Below are 15,823 nucleotides of genomic sequence, written 5' to 3'. Positions count from 1 at the left end.
ATCAGTGTTTCATTCATGGCAAATAAACACACACATGCACATATGTTGAGTGATATAATAGAGACGATGCAAACTTCCACATGTGTACATGAAGACAGTTTTCTCGTTGTCTCTCTCTGTGCAGATCTGGTGAAGAATTCACATTCACACGTTAGCGCAGATGGTTTCAATACGATGAGGTATGCACACTGAGAAATGCCTCTGTTTAACAGGAATTCCTTGAAGACTATCACTTAGATGTGGAATGTTGTTTTTGTCATGGGATTCAGGAGTTTTAGCATGACTGCCAGAGGGATGGAGCTCCGCCAGGCAGCACACAGATTTTTCTCCCCTCGGTATTTGGTTGCCATGGCTCCCTGCTCCTACAGGCCCAAAACAGAGGATGTGAAACATGTTCGCTCCAGAGTGTGTATCCGTGCATGTGTGTGTGTGTGTGTGTGTGTGTGTGTGTGTGTGTCTGTGTATGTGTGTGTCTGTGTGTGTGTGTGTTTATTTATGAATCCACTTTCTAAATGGCTCATGAAACATCCTGCATACTTGAGGGCTCTGTATCCTTGCAGAGGAAGCAACATCCCTGACAGAAAGACAAAACGTTTGCTTGGACACTTTTCTATAGGTATGAGGGAGTAAAAACAATCAAACAAATCATAAAGTACTGTCAAAGTGTGCAACTTGACAACATGTTAGCACTGTTGCACTCTCAATTTGTGTTCAAGAAGCATTCTTAATGATTTTTTCCATTCCAGCTGAGTGGATATTTGCATTTTAAAAAGCTGTGTACATTGTTTCTTTTATTGTGTTTGTTTCTATCATGACTCCTACTTTGCCGTCATTCAGCTTTCACCTATTTGTAGTTACATACCACACCAGGAACCACATGGAAAAACTGATAAAATATCCCAAGAACTTCCTCTTTTTAAAACGGGTAGATGACTTCTCTCCACTAGATGGCACTAATCTGAGAGTGATGCAGTTAAAGTGTCAGTTATACAGACAAGTAACCATCACATTATGATAAGAGGAAGTTTAACAAAACAGTGTTTGTGTTTGCAGAGAAGTGGGAATTACCCACATTTCGTCAGAACAAAAGGCATTTGCCACAACTATTTCCAACACAAATACATTATATAAAGAGCATGAGGAAAATGTGTTTAATGTAAGTGGTTTTTAAACAAACCAGTGTTGGAAAGTAACCATTTATGTACTTAATTACAGTTTTGGGGGACTTAACTTACTGTGTGAGAATCCCAATTTTATGCTACTTTATCCTTCTACTTCACAACATTGTGTCATGCTTCTTGATGTATTGTTACTGATTAAAATATAGATTTAAACGAATCACCTTAACCATGCAGATGCAACATTAAAGCTGCTTACATGCTGATACATCAGTGATACTAATCCAATATCATACAGAACATGCTGTCAATAAGTACTTTTGATACTTTTAGTACTTTTTGCTCCTCTGATTTCTGTACTTCTACCTCTAAAAATGACTTGTAAGGGTATATTCTACACTGTTGAACTCTTACTTTTACTGGAATAGAAGTTCCTGACACTTCCTCCACCACTGACACAGACCAACAACACTGAACATGGCTCTTTTTCTGCTAGCTGGTATTCTGTACACTGGTTTACAGTCTTCGAAAGGCGCACAAAGAGTTCAAAATATTGTGTTTATAGATGTTTGCCATGTATACTGCAAAGTGTGCTGGATATTATAGTGTTGTGTAGGCTTGATTCTTGGTCATCACCTCTGTTGCATCATATTTTCTCACTAATCGCACATATCTGATTTCCTGCTACACTGCATTCCTATGTGATGTCTAATGAAGCAGAAATGTCAGATAAGTTATCAAGAGTATTAGTATTGTACTGTATAAAGCATGCTGTGTTTTTTGTTGGGGCTTTTTTTGGCCTAATGTTGCTTTAAAGACTAAAATAAACAGCATTTTATGTGGTAATTTTGATAGAGAAAATGAACAAATATGCAACACACTCAAGAAGACTGTGAGTCATGTTTTCAGTGTGTGTCTCTATCCCTGTAAATTTCTCACAGTTTAATCAGGCTGACAACTATTATAAATATTTTTGTGTTTATTATGGGAGACCTTAATGTTTCTCAGATGACAGTTTCGTGTTTAGTAAATGAGTGAGGAAGAGTTAAACCAAATCATAACAGTGAGACACATATTTTAAATACAAAGCCCATTTTCTGCGTCAGGGTGAAATCACAAGTTGAAATTCCTTGAACACACACACACACACACTCACACATCCTGCCATGACTGGAAAAATATGATAGGTGAAATTCCCACGCTTTGGGCATCCGCTCTTCACATTTTTTGGCACTTCATAATCGTGGGCAGCTTTCCAGTCTGTGTTCCTGCTGGGCCACGGCTGGTCTGAGGGGTATCTGAGGAGGTGAAGCCTCTGCGATTTCGAGTCAGTCCTCATTCTCTCTTTATGCTATTGTTGTGGGCAGGAAATTGGCCCCGCATTGTCTTGGCATGAGGTTTCAGAGCATAAAGTGTCTGAACCACTAAGTAAAAGCAGCACATATATGAGTTTAAAGCACTGAAAGAAACTTTGCATGTTGTGTTCAGTGTAACTAGAGTTTATTTGTTTACTCAAAGGATTATGTTCTTTAGAGGTTTTGGTTACAAGTTTGACACAATTCTTGCATACCAGAAAGTCTTATACTGCATTGTTTTTTTCGCCTGAACTAATAAATCATATTTCATAATATTATCAGATTTAGCTACTTTGACACTGATTTTACTATTTATTGTATGATATTTAGTTCATACGTCTATATTGAATTGTTGTGTCAGATGATTTTGACATTTGTAAATGTGCTAAAGTTTACAGTTTGAAGACCTCAGTGAGATGATTTTGTTTATGATTGGATGAAGACTTTAACTTGTATGGATAGTAGGGCTGCTGATTGTTGATTTTACATATATGTGGTCTGTTGTCCAAAAGAGTTTTATCCGATGAAAGTCATTTGAAAGTGAATGAGTGTGAGTGAGATTCTTTTATTCTTCTTCATGGTTGAAGATTTGAGGGTTAAAATAATCTTTTACTGGGATTAAATCAGTTGAGTGTCCTTCAAACTTCTGTTCACTACCATGTCTGATAAAATAATACATATAGACACATATCATATCATCATAATTAAAACCCTGGATTTATTCTATAACACCAATTATTCTGTTCAGTCACACAAAATATATTTTATACGGCAGGCATCTTTTTATTGCCCATATGTACAGAGAACAGTAAGCAACTAAGCAAGTGTGACATTGTTTTTCTTACTGCAAGAAAGAAATTTATACAAAATTGTGGTTATATGTTATGTAAGTTGGTTTATTGATGTTTTATAGCCTCTCAGAGGTGAAAGTACTACATAGAGCTGTACTAACACTAATGAGCTAATGGGTAGTGGTGGAACTAAGTACATCTACCTAGTACAAATTTGAGGCACTTATACATCACTTAAGTATTTCTACAGTACTTTATGCTACTTTGCACTTCTCCATCATTACATTTCTATGTACACTTCACTACACAGAGAGAAATATTGTGCTTTTTACCTCACTACATTTATCTACGTAGTGGTTACTTTGCAAATCAATTCACAAATTCATCATAGATTAGAAAACACACAATCAATTTATAAAATATGATGTATTGTTACTTTTGATATATTTTGCAGATAATGCTTTTGTACTTTTACTAATTAAGGGTTTGTATGTATGGCTCTTACTTGTAACAGAGTATTTCTACATTGTGGTACTGCCACTTTCACTTGAGTATGGCTCTGACTACTTCTTTCGCCACTGAAAAAAGAAGATGTGAACAAACAAACAAACAAACAAACAAAACAAGCAAAGAAACAAAGGGAGATGAGATAACTAGATTATTATGCAAAGTAACATCCAGTACAATGAGGACACAACATGTGGCCTCATGAGATTTACTCGTCTGATTTTCTGAACAAAACTAGAATATTATACACTTTTATTTCACTTAAAGTCCATTTGATAACAATATGTTTTGTACCTTTCCAGCTGTATTTGAAAATAGATACCGCAGCATTTTTAAGATTGTAACCTCTGTTTCCTTTTTACTTTTGGATTTATTGAGATGGTCCAGTTCCAACATTTCAGTGTTACATAAGAGAGGTCTGTTGTCAATAAGGTCTGAGTTCTTATTTGTGTTTCTGATCTCACTGAGGTAGATCAGAACATACTGTTAGCTGGGGGTGAACACACTGCCAACACACACACACACACACACACACACACACACACACACACACACACACACACACACACACACACACACACACACGCACACATACCACCACCACCACCAACACAGCTGTCACATGCTTTTATCTCATTCGACCAAGAAACATTTATACTCTTCTCTCTCTCTGACATGATGTTTCCACTTTTAGTAAAATGTCAAGGTTGGTTTTCTTTCCTACTTTGAGTGATGCTCCATCTATAATCTGACACCGGTCTGAAGTCAAAAACAATAATCACTTTGCCCTGCTTTACAATGAATGAAGGCCTTTTCTTTTTCACCAAGTAGCCATGACCCAACACACTGAGAAACCACAACAAAATGAGATTAATGTGACAAGACGGCTCCCCGGCATCTTGCTATTTGTCTAGACATCTCCCTAATTTGAAGTGGTTTGCTGCAATTTATTAAAACTCATGAAGTCACTGTCTGTGGTTGCCTCTTGTCTCTGTCTCTTTCTGTATAACATGGTCAGCAATGAAGACTAACATCTAAACCACTGGTGAAGAAAACTCCTCTAACTCTCTCTGCTTCTCTCCGTGTCCCCTGAGGAGGCCAGATAATGATACGCTGGCAGGGCAGATTGCAGGGTTGCCATCGGCCTGGAACTGTAAACACAGCGGAGAAGGCTCGTTAGGACATTCCAGAAAGGTCCTCAACTGGGGATTCTTGGAAGAGTTTCTCGGGTGTTTGCATTCCTCCTTTGGGACAGCAGCGCTAACAGAGTTGCCTGTGATCACTGCTCTGTCCTGAGTGAGAATTATATGAGGGGTAAGGAAGGCTAGCAGATGTTGAACATTCCTCTACACACCGTGAACTGGGCAGTGGTGATGCATGCAGGTACAGACAATAACTTCTGACAACAGTTCTTACATGACAGGGTCCTTCTTTTTTCATACTGAAACCTAAGTCGATCATATAATTTTTTACAGGGTTTTACAAGATTAAGCTTGTAAAGTTTCTCCAAACAAAATCTTTAAAGCTGCACAGCTGTTTAAGGGATGTCAGTGTTGACTGGTTGGTCAGTCCTCCGATTTAATTCAGACTATATCTCAACAACTACTGGATGGATTGCCATGAGATGTGGTACAGATATCCACGGTGCTCAGGCATGGATTAAGAATGCAGAGGCCCCTGGGCACAAAATCTTGGAGGTCCCCCCCTCTCCCCCCTTCTCCACACACACGCAGTCCAGGTTTTGAATTATAGGTTTTCAGCGTAGGTTACTATCTGTTGGAAACACCTGTAGCTTATACAGGATTTACCACCTGTAGATATCTTCTATCATACAGGATTTACACCACATGATTGCAACAATACTTTCCTGGGCCAGCAGCAACAATATCAATGCATTAACCCAGCATGTGTAGCTCAATGCCATATGCAAGCACATACTGCCCCATGTCCACCAATATAGTTCTATGATTCAGAACACAAGCCATGCAGAGCAACAGAAAACAGCAAAGCATCAGTGCAATAATACAGCAATAACAAACACCATTTTGGCACCTATAGCCGTGCAAGCAACACGAAGCAACAAAACACAGCCAGCACTACTGACCACAACCATCTTTTCATACATGCAAACATGTGGAGCGGCAATAAACAGATAATCATTATGTTGATCTTGATAAAATGTTAAAAGATGCATTTATGGGTTAGTAAAATGTTAATATACACTTAAAACAAGCCATGTAACATAGAGTTTAAGGACACAACTATAGAAAAACATACCAAGTTGTTATTAAATTTAAATACTATACCATGAAGTAGCCTACCTATGTCTATGGATTTACTCAGCTTTTAAGGCTTAAACAGGATATGAACAGACAGGCAGACCTTATTATGTGAGTGGTCTGATTAATAAATGTATTCTTTGATTTTGAAATAGTAGCCTTAGGGCTTGTGTCCTGTCCATATACCGTTTTTCTAAACGGTATATGGACAGGACAAGCCCTGGGCGCTGGGATGAACTTGAAGCGCTTCATCCCAGTACCTCTCGGCGCCCTGCCATCACTTTTCTGCCAGAAAAAAATGCTATATGGACACAAGCCCTTATGTTGTTGTTATTTAGCCATGTGGTTAATCATTTAATTTTATTTTATGAAAAAATTGCCCTTCGCAGTTTTTTGGATGAAGTGACTCCTCAGTTACTTCATCCTGGCGCCTGACCTAAATGGTTGAAATAGTCAGCTCAAAGTATGGTTGAAATATGGTTGAAACTGGTAACCTACCCACCACTGGGTCTCTGCCATCTGCATCGGTGTCGGGCTCAGGTGGAGATGAACGTGGGCCAGTTGAACAGGTGGCTCTGATGTCGCAGGCCTGTGGTTCTCTGCCTCAGCAAAGCAACCATAATATTTTTTTTATTTGCAAATAAAATAACTCTGCATTCATTGGTTTCAACACACACACTTAACTAATTCATTTAAGTTGATAAAAAAGAGGAAAGCCAGGATGAGACCACGGCGGGGGTTTGGAGGCCCCCTAGAGGTCAAGGGCCCCCGGGCACCAGTCCAATTGGCCGGTGCACCTTGACAGTGCCGAGAGAATAAATCCTACTGACTTTGGTGATGTGTTGACTCATGGTGGTGCAGGTCAAAGTTTTCATTTATCCAGTGAAATATCTCAACTATCGTCTGTATTTTACAGACATTCATTCAACCCCCTAACCCTTCAGCTTCAGCTGCTGTTATTTTGTGGCAATTAGCAAATGTTAGCATGCTAACACACTAAACTAAGATGGTAAAAATTAACATATTAGCATTGTCATAGTGAGCATGTTAGCATTTAGCTCAAAGCACTTCTGTGCTTTAGTGCAGCCTCTCAGAGCCGTTAGCATGACTGTAAACTCTTAGTCTTGATATTAACAATGGATCAAATGAGTATATTGTGAAACAGACCCCTTCTGCAGAGTGTTTTAGCATCTTTCAGCTCAATCTGGTTTCCAGCGATTTTCAGGGGAAAAAGCTCTCATAAACCCACTGTATGCTACATGCCCAGCAGATGAAAACAGAAAAAGTTCATGACTAACTCGTGAACACAGTAGAGCAGAAGTCAAAACATTATATTTTTAAAGTCAGAATTTGTATGACTGTTTAAACATGTGTGTGTCCCTATTGTGAGGTGAAATGAGGCCATCTTGGTACAAAGTTGACCTCAGTGCCATGGTGCATTTGGAAAATAGTGTAATATTGACATAATTTCTTCTTATTCAAAAGGATTTCTTTCAAGTTAATTCAAGCAAATGTAAAATGAAGCCGTGTCATTATGGTTGACATGTGGGGTATTTCAAACAGAAGATCAGATAACTCAAAAGCTGATCATAAAGAACTTCTTAAGAGTCCATCAAAATTAAAAATAATCAGTTGTTACAGCTGTAAATCACTGGGATTAATACAAAATATTCGAAACACTGAAGTCTATTTTCATCTTGATGAGGGTTGGAAGGGGTCTTGACATTTTCTCCACATCAGAGCAAAGCTTGGGTCATTTGTGTTCAGATGTAATTTGGGTGAAGATTAAGACAATCTTTTTGGTCAGACGATTATGCCAAGTCTCAAATCAATAACAAGAATGATAAACAAGGAGATAATGGATAAAGATGTTGTTAAATTTAGCCAACATTAAAAACATGTTACAGATTCTGCCTGTTTTCTAAGGACGCTAACAAAACAGTGCAGACACAGCCAATCCACTGACTTCTTTATCTAATATCTGGGTCAATGCACAATGTGACTTTTCTTTAATTTTTCTTTGATTTTTTTCAATTTTGTATTATTGGCCTTTGAATTAATCTCAGAATAGCAATTTTGTCCCTTGGCTTATTCCCCCCAGCTTTAAAAATAGACAGTCTGTGTAAAATAAGACAATGACCTTCTTTTAGTCAACACAATACCGTCTCTGTGTGTCAGCAGACACATCCAGGCCTTGAGCTGCAACCATTAACATATCTCACAGCTGAATCATCATCACTTACTGGTAGTAACACCAAAGCTGGAAGTCATCTGTAAGATAATGGATTTTTTTCAGTTGACACTTTTAGAAATTGTTTGATTTGCACAATAGGCCATACAGAAAAACAAGCTGTCACAGAGGGAGTTAACCATTTGAAACGGTGTTGGATATGGTGGGTGTTAGTGTTGAAGGTGTCATCTCAGGACGATATCTTGCTTCCTGATCTCAGACATAGAAATTCTGGCAGACGTGATAGACACCACATCACTGGGTTAGTGTTTAAAAGTCTGAACAAATTCATAGTCAAAGTCTGTTTAATTGGCATAATTAGCATCTACACATTAACACAGTTGAGGGTAGCTGAGGTATGAAAAGGATCAGTTGATTTATTACAAAATTAACATATTTTTCTACTTAGCCCTGCTCCTATTAGGCCATGAAGTTATAGAAGTACTTTCTACCAAAGAAATAGTCTTTGTGAAAAATGTTGATAGCAATTACTGTGAGTAATGGGGTTTCTGAAAAGACACATTGCTGTTGAGCTTTACAAATGTGAAAAAAAATTAAATTCCATTTACCATTTCTATCTATTATATCAGAGTGGCAGCAGATGTTTTAGAGGCGGATGTCTCAAAACGTCAGCACAGAAAACTATCTGCATGGGCGGATACCACTAAGGGTTAGTGACAAAATATATTTTGTTGTCATTTGAGTGAACTAACCCTTTAAATATCCCTAAATTATATATAATAGATAATGCAATTTTTTTTTTATTTATGTAGCCATTATCAAAATGAGTGATTCTAAAATGCTTTACAAAAGGCAACATGAAACAAAAAAGTGAAAATGAAGATCAGATAAGAAAAATAAAATGAGCAAATAGCAATATATATATATATATATATATGTGTGTGTGTGTGTGTGTGTGTATATATATGTATAACTGAATGTAAATGGTAAAAAAGTTCAGAATAATCTAACTTTAAACTCTGTATGTGGAGTGTTTCCAGTGAGTGTATGGTGTTTGATGGCATAGTGTGTAGTGTTGCACAATAACAATGGAGTATTGCACAATGGCAAAAGATACTCAGTGCATTGCATTAACTGTTGCACAATATATTGTAAGTATGCGGGAGAGCAAATAGCTGAGTAGTGCATGAGTCACAATAAAGAATGGATGAATGTCTGTAAATCATGATCAACAACAGATCATGTTTCAACCTGCAGATTGAATGTAAACACCCTTGTTAAAAATACATAAACTTTGAGAATATGTCCTGATGTTTGAAATAAATCTATAAATTTAAAGTTAAGCTCTCACATCCACCCTTTTCATCCTTCCATCACATCCCGATCCCCTCCAGCCTCCCACGTCCATCACCTGCGTACCTGCTCACCCTCTCTTTTTCACCCCTCACTGAACCCTCACACCCCCCACTCGCTACCCCAGCCCACATTCCCTTCATTGCTCCTGGACCATGGAAAGCCCCTGGTACATTTTCAGAGCTGCTGAGCTCATATACAGACACAGAGCCCTCTCTCTCTCTCTCTCTCTTTCCACCGTGCCACCGGCCAAAGCCAGCCATCAGATCACATGCTATGTGCAGCCTCAGCAGCAGAGGAGCACAGTTATTTGCTGTGGGGAACACATGCTGGGGCCCGAATGAATGACTGGCATTCTGGTGACCTCCCAGGATGGCAGCGGACCGCTGGGGTGGAAGGCTGTTTTAGGACAGGGTGTCGTGGCTTGTTGCTGTGTCATTCGTCTGCGGCAGGCGTGTTATCTCCGGGGCAGAAGGCTGCAAAAAATGTTCACACCTCAAAAGGGCAGCTAGGTCTGGTATTTATAAAGGGCCTCAGAGATATGCCTTAGAGTAACGGTGCTCATTTTGGTTCAGTTTTGCCCTGAAGATGGGGATGAAAGAACATGATCTTTTCTTTGATTCAAGACCAGCTTTTCTATTCTGAGCGGCTGGATGAACATGAGCAATCAGCTCAGACTAAGTTCTGCTGTATTACCACCCACAAGAAAATGTTTTATTGTGCATCTTTATGACTCACTTTCCATCTTGACACTTGACCTGTCGAAGATGTCTGTCAAATAGCAGAAATACAGTTCAACTCAAGAGAAGCTGCATATGTAGTTTTGAACTCAAAGAGAAGCGAAAGAAAAGAGGAGAAATACAGGATGGGAAGAAAATGATTACAGTGACACTCAACTATTTGCCCTCAGTGCTGTATGAGTAATACGTCTGAGAGCAAGAGGCCACATACTCAGAGTGTTGGGACAGAAAGAAACAGTAAAGTTGCTATGGTGATATCAACATGTAAACAGGGTGTGTTAAAGGTGAAACATGTAAGCTTTTTATCACCCAGTAGCCCAAAACTTGTTGTTTATCAATGAGATTTCTGGCTTTGAAAACTCACATATTGTAACATTTACAACTGCTCAACAGTAATGAAGGAAATGGATGGAAAGTGTTTTATCTGAAGTCATGCATTGTGTAGTATCTGACATCTTTCTGCCAGACATTTCTGTTGTATATTTGCTCTAATCAGTTTGCTTTTACCTCTCTGTTGTACATGTGACTTGTGACTGTTATTTTCCAAAATATCAGACTCCAGTATGTTTTGTTGGTTAATGTTACGGCCACTTACTGGTTTCCAACAGAAGTCAGTAAAAGTAATGTTTCATAAAACGTTGTACTGTAAATGCTTTGAGCAAATGTGACACATAACTGCATATCTTATTTTAGTTATCCTTTCACTTTTGAATGCTGGTAACAGTGACTTCCACACAGTGTAGCATGATACACAAGAAGACTTCTCGGATATCATGACTGAGGAAAAAATGCAGATTTTCCAGTTCCGCAGACAGGGTTGGGTGCATGTGGTCTCTTTGAAAACACACCTGAACATCAAAGTTGTGGCCACTTTAAACAATTAAAAAATAGAAATGGAAATAATGATTTTTTTTGTATCTACTAGAACTGTAAAAATTTCTCAGTGCTGAAGCTGCTGTTAACATAAACTCTATATACTCTACTCTACTGATTTAAAGGAATAGTTTGACATTTTGGGAAATGCCAAGAGTTAGATGAGAAGATCGATATCACTCTCAGACAGAGAGTGGTATCGATCTTCTCATCTTACTCTCAGCAAGAAAGCGAAAGTGTATTTATCATTAATTTTGAATTATTCTTATAAGGTTTTTGGCCTCATGTTGGGCACAGAATGGCACTGATTTCTCTCACCTCCTTCCAGTCACATATAGAAGATAACACAACAGAACCTGCCCTTGCTATGACTGCACTATACATCTTTTTTGTCATCTTCTCACACTTAACAGATTTGACTCTTGTGACTCACGTCTGAAGTCTGTTTGCTATGAATGTCTGGAAACTCCCTTGAATGCAGCTCGGCTTGCCGCTACATGCAGCGATTTCTCGACTCTTCACTTCAAACAAATAATCAACCAATTGCCTCTTTTATCTCTTTACTTTTACTCTTAACAGGTGTCAAAGAGTTATTCAGGTCTGCATGCCTCAGCATAATTTTATGTGGAAACCAATCCCGGCATTGCTTTGATTTCCCGACAACACAATCCAAGCTGTTGTGAAATATGAATACATGGGAAGTTTGTCGTCGTCAGTGGTTTCCTGAGAACAAGACACCACTTCAGTGCAGCACACCTTGTCTATTGTCTATTGTATATTGTGTAAATGAGGAAGCCGTCTATGGATGTGAGAGCCAAGGAGAGGAATCCATCCCACTCCTTCCAACACTATCAGTTACATTCCTCACCAATCCTGCCATATCAGGTGACCTTGTCTTCTATTCTGTCTCACTCTTTCCCACAGAGTCCAACACTGTAACATGCATCCAGTTCTATCCATTCCTTTTAACCATATCTCAAACCCACCCCAGGCATCAAAGACCTAGATAGTCCCTGATTCCAAAGTAATCTACAGATTTGAACCTGCAGGAGGGAACAAAACCTGAGAGAGATATCAGGAGAGCGACAGAGCGATAGATGGAGTCAAACATCTTGTTGTTTGGTCTACAGTTTAACAACAAGACACATTTCTCTTTAGATAATCTTTTATCTAAAAACATGACAACTGAAACAGCCTTCAAGCTGTATGTTTCCTGATGTATGAGACATAATAGCTCCAGCTAATTTTAAACCATTCCAGAGTAAAATACATCAAAAATAGATTTCAGTTACACCCAACCGGTCGAGGCAGATGGTCGCTCACCTAGAGCCCGGCTCTGCTTGACGTTTTTTCCTGTTAAAGGGGAGTTTTTTTCCTCACCGCTGTCGACAAGTGCTTGCTCATGGGGGAATGTTGGGTGAATGAAAGAGTACAGTCTAGACCTGTTCTATGTGAAAAATGCCCCGAGATAACTGCTGTTGTGATTTGGCGCAATATTAATAAAATTGACTTGACTTACAAAGCAATGCAATGTAGCAATCGTATGTCTGTTGAATATCTTGTCTCCTCTGTTTCGATCTGTCACTCAAGTGTCGTTCCTGATTGAAAGAGAAGTAACAGCCTGCAACTGTGAATCAGCCATTGTGTGTTTTCTTCCCTTTGAACACATTTTAGAGGTAAAGATGTAAAATCCTCCAGTATTTCACAAAACAATGGCAAAGATAAGAAGGAAGTCTGAAAAAAATGAACTCAATTTTGTGTAGTAAAAATGTTTTTAAGCTTTCTCGTCCTAGTGACCTTCTTTCAACCCCTCAGATTTATTGCGAGAGCCCTCAACCCCCAGGTTGGGAAACACTAGTCTCAAAGTTCATTTAGACACTCATACTGTATGTTTGCCAGCAATTTTCTATTTTTTAAAACAAGCATTGTGTTCTTTTTTTCCTGTGTTGTGCTAATATGCAATATTTGCCCATATTTCATCACATTGTGTGTAAGTTCACAAACACACAACAGATGTTTGCTGTGTTTCATACAGAGCAACATTACATCTACCAGTCACCTTCTATCATGTAACCTGACAATGTTAGTACATGTCTGATTATTTGGCATATCAGCAGCAGCAGGGTTTGTGGGTTATAACTCTAAGGTAAAGTAAACATTGTTAATTAAATACTTGGCAGATTCACTGTGCAAACACACAGAGTTCTTTCAAATCTGTGCCAGAAATTGAAACCACTGCAGAGGACAAGTGAGTGATTCTGCCTTCAATTGTTGTTGTAATGTTCCACTTTAATTATTAATCAGAGCTAATTAATTCATGAAGGCCATTTTTGCAGTAAGTGAAGCAGGATGTTTTGGCCTCTGAGCTGTGGCCTACATAACGTCAAATTATGTGTTGACCCTTGTATATCTGATAAGTGACTGTGTGTTTAGTTGGGCTGCCTGATGCATTTTGAGAGTGAAGAACAAGGAAATGCACATGTTACAAGTCCAAACCAGAGTGATTAAGTCACTTTTCACGATATAGAGATAAACCTGGGATCGTTTTGGAAAAAGGTCAGATTGGATTGTAACTTTCAAATACTAAACTCAATGACACTGAAACTTCAGTTGATGAACTTGATTTATTATTGTGACACCAAGACAAACAGTTTATCTTTGTCCTCATTTCTCTGTATTTGCAAAAAAACCACAAATTCACATAATAAAAGAAAATAAAAAATTGTATTATTGTAAAAACTTTGTTTTGTACACCGCATCTCTTGCTTAACAGCCTCTGTGTTAGAACACCATATAGTTAATGTTTCATTGATCTAATCTGTCGTCACCTACCTTTTAACAAATTCTTATGGGAATCACCATTCTCATTTTATTACCCCAATATAATTAAATATTAGGTAATAAATAGTTTAATAATCTCCCCCTGTTATAGTAAATGCAAATGATTTATGCACATCTACTATTCAGTTACATAATTTCTTCTCCTGTTAGTTGCAAAAAGATTGATTTCATCACTTTTAAGACACAAAACTGAAAGCAGTAGATTTACAATGTGTGTGTAATATTTGACAATATTGTTTTACTGTAATGCAGTTTAATTGCACTTTGTAGTGGAGGCACATTGAGGAATTTAAAATCAATTAAGTTAGATAAAGTAGTTTCACTAAAGAGCTTATTTACGATTACAGAAATAGCAGTTTGTAGCTTTAAGGGCTCCCCCTCCGTTGACACACATACACAGATTTGTCTTCCTGCATCCCTCCCTTTGACAAAGACATTTTTATACTGACTTTAACACACGGCTTGGATGAACAAATTTAGAGTCAGACTGTTTCCAGTTGTGTAACTGGTAGTTTGACTACTCTCACTGTTGCCTCATTTGTGCTCATGTTTCCACCAAAACCTCAAAAGCAATCAGATTTTACTGTGTATAGCAACAACACATTGTGTTTTATTTTGCTGGGTGTCCTCAAGTATTCCTCAATACCACTCTTCTTTGCACAAACAAGGAATAACTCATGAAATATAAGTTTTGTCTAGTCCGGGGTCTATGTACAGACACTGAGGAATTTTTGCGGCACGCCATTTTAGATGTTCATCTCCTGTAATGACTTTTTGAAAGCGTCTATATTTTTTTTTTCAAAGGGTCAGCCTTGCATTCCTTTGGAAGTTCACAGGAAGTGTGGTACAATGGAGGACAAAATGGCCAGAGGCGTTGTCCACCAGCAGAGACTAGGACAAGGGTGCACACACACACACACACACACACACACACACACACACCCACACACACACACACACACACACACACACACACACACACACACACAGGGAGTAGAGGAAGTAGTGAGGTGGTGTTAAATGACATGAGCAGACTTTTGAAAAGGTGGGGACTGTGGTGCTTCACAAGCGTGGATCTGAAGGGGAAATGCAAACATGTTCCACTTTGCTGACCAGTCGCCTTCGTGTGAGTGCCGCCCACACAGACGCAGTGTCTGCATGCTTTTTAAAAGAGCCCGTTTAAGAATATGCAGCATCTAAAACATGACGGGAATGTCTGTGTGTGTCTGTGTGTGTGTGTGTGTGTGTGTGTGTTTAATTATGTAGGGCGAGAGAACCAGAGAGATGATTGCGGACACATACTATTGGCAATTCAATACCAATTCATTGGGCCTATAGATTTTTAGGCCTAGTCAGATAACCTGAAGCCTAAGGGCAATGGCCACACACTGTACAACAATCAATTACTGTTGTGCTTCGAGTGCACCCATTTCTTGACCGAATTAGCTGGCATGTGTTCTTTTTCTACTTTGAGTTTTTGGAGGGAAAATGTGCATTATGCAGAAGCCGGATAGCATCTGTAACACTCCCTCTTTCTGTCTCTCTCTCCCTTCACTGCCAGGAGATATGATTAGCCTGTTATGACTAAAATCTCTGCTATTTAAAGGGCCCACAGTAAAAGTCAGAGTCCTTGTCTAAAGTCCTCAATATAAATCAGTTAGGTCCAAGCAGGTAGTAAATACCTCTGTCTTGTCTTTTGGCTTGAACAGAAATAAAAGCCTGTCATAAAGATTTGTTTTCTCCCCTGAGGCGGGAAGTTTATCTCTTCAAGGAAA

The sequence above is a fragment of the Thunnus maccoyii genome, chromosome 12, assembly GCF_910596095.1.
Source record: "Thunnus maccoyii chromosome 12, fThuMac1.1, whole genome shotgun sequence".
Lineage (NCBI taxonomy): Eukaryota > Metazoa > Chordata > Actinopteri > Scombriformes > Scombridae > Thunnus > Thunnus maccoyii.
Note: the sequence above shows the minus strand (reverse complement) of the source record.